This window comes from Coregonus lavaretus, assembly GCF_964263955.1.
Source record: "Coregonus lavaretus genome assembly, chromosome: 17".
Taxonomy (NCBI): domain Eukaryota; kingdom Metazoa; phylum Chordata; class Actinopteri; order Salmoniformes; family Salmonidae; genus Coregonus; species Coregonus lavaretus.
Window position 1 is genome coordinate 8673394 of NC_140004.1, and position 2146 is coordinate 8675539.

The following is a 2146-nucleotide window of genomic DNA, read 5'->3' on the forward strand; positions in this document are numbered from 1 at the left end:
GTAAATATAATATTTACGTAAATATTTTTGTATAAATTAAATACAGATTTTGTGAAAATAATTTAGGCCTACCACTATGACATATTGCAGGGCAAATTTAATAAAAAAAAGTCTAAATTTAAATCAAAATGTACCTACCTTCAAGATTTGCTATGCTTATTTTTCAGAGAACCTTAACTTAACCTTTATTCATGTGTCTGCAGTGGGTAGCACCCACATAAAGAGGGAAACAATACACCATATTCACAATTAAATGTGCTGCAATTGATGTAATATTTGGCAGTTGAAGCTATTGGAAGACATGGAAATGTATGGCTCACAATATTGTAGCATCTAAAAAAGCTGTAAAAAAAAAAAAAAAGAAAAGCTGTACAAATAAATGTTAGACCTCAATGGGATGTAAAATCCTTGTCATTCCCAGCCCACTACAACTCTATCTATAACTCTATCCATACTGGGGTGGGGGGGTCTCCTTTCAATTAATGTGTATACAGGTGCTGGGTCCTCTTCCCAAGCTCCTGTGGTGCAGCAGGACAGAGATCCCACAGCAGTACACCATGCTCTTCACGATCATCACTGTGTAAACCAGAGAGGCCAGGTTCAGACTAAACGTTGACTGAAAGGAATCTGGGGAAGAGAAAAGAGTAAGGATTCAATCTGATTGCGGGTTACAGGCATTGTGGTTTTGAAAAATACATTTTCCTATTAAGCCGACATATGCAACATTTACCGTGGAAGGTATCTCGGCAAACATAGGAAATGTGCCTTTAAAGTGCACTTTGCCTATAAACTATGATCAGATGATCTATCCGATCGCATTTTGTCGGCTATACTCCACTTAGGGCGTTTTAGCAATAAGAACATTTTACATGACCTTGGCGAGTGCAACAGGCAAAAAAGTTCCATGCGACTCGCGCTGCCACATCACAATTCCTGGTACTCTGGTCCTGGATCTTGGAGCCGCCACTCACGCCGGTCCAGGATTCGTTTCAGCCCGGGTTAGTTTGCGTTTCACACATGCTTTGTAGCGCGGATCAGGGTAGGCTACTAAACGCTCCTGGAGCCGTGTCATAAGAGGATATGTAAAAGCGCCCTTGAAGGTCATTTCCAATTGAGCAGCCATAAGCAGCGTTCACCGTGAATGCGTTCTCAGAAAGGTGCAATGGCGACAAAGCGCAATCGGATTTAATACCTGTCTAAATTGATTCATTTAACAAACCACTAACTTTCATTTCTTTCCCTTTTTAAATTGTTGTTTGAATTGACCCAAACCCTGCATGAAATACTCATATATTTTACCTTCGGTAAACTGCAGAATCAGTGCCTCCTGCATGTCATTTCTGAATGGACCGGTGGTTGGAAGAGCTTCAGTTGGTTCATTTGAGAATGAGATGGAAAAAGATAATATTAAAGAATATGGATAATTGTAAAAAAAAAAAAAGTGTTTTGTTTAAACTTGCAACATTCCTATGCAATTACCAAATGTGAGTCAAATGTTGATGTACTTTCTTTTTACTTTGAAAAGGTAATAGGCCTATGTCATTTTTACATGGTTGAATACATGATAACCTCATAAATATATTACATAATAATTATTAAATGAATAATGATATATGAAAAAAAAATAATACATACTCATGTAAAACTATTTCAATGACTGGCTTTACCTTTTGGTATCTCAACATCTTTAGGGCCCCCTTTATATTCCACAGAACAGATGTATTTGTTCCTGTACGTCTTCTCTTTATCGATGATGATCATACTGGTCGTCTGTCCTTCCTCCCTCTGCTCCAGCTCTTCCCTCTCTGCTTTGGGCACCTCCACTGTTTGGCCATTTGCATCCTCCATCTTCCATGAGATCTTGACCAAGTCTGGAAACATGTCTCTAGCCAGACATAGCAGGGTGGTCTTCCCATTCGAATCAGGGTTGGACGCTGGGTAGACCGTCACTTTGGGTTCAAGTACGTGATTGTTGTCTGAATTTCAAGAGAAACAATACAATTTACAGTTTTCTTGAAAGGGACATCACACACAAGTTTTCAGACTTCAGATGTCGTCTGTTGTCAAAATGAATTGCAGTGCCCCACACCATTTGTTTTATATCCAGTTTTAATGTCTACATTCAAGTAAACAATTAATTACATAC

General features: G+C 38.7%; 1 long non-coding RNA gene across 1 annotated transcript; it reads right to left on the minus strand.

Moving 5' to 3' along the window:
- Positions 1-541: 541 nt before the first annotated feature.
- Positions 542-1719, minus strand: LOC311144332. Its single transcript, XR_014614499.1, has 3 exons — positions 1668-1719; positions 1300-1365; positions 542-627 (listed from the first exon to the last, which is right to left on the minus strand). It is a non-coding gene; the product is annotated as an uncharacterized lncRNA (long non-coding RNA).
- Between the last annotated feature and the right edge of the window lie 427 nt (positions 1720-2146).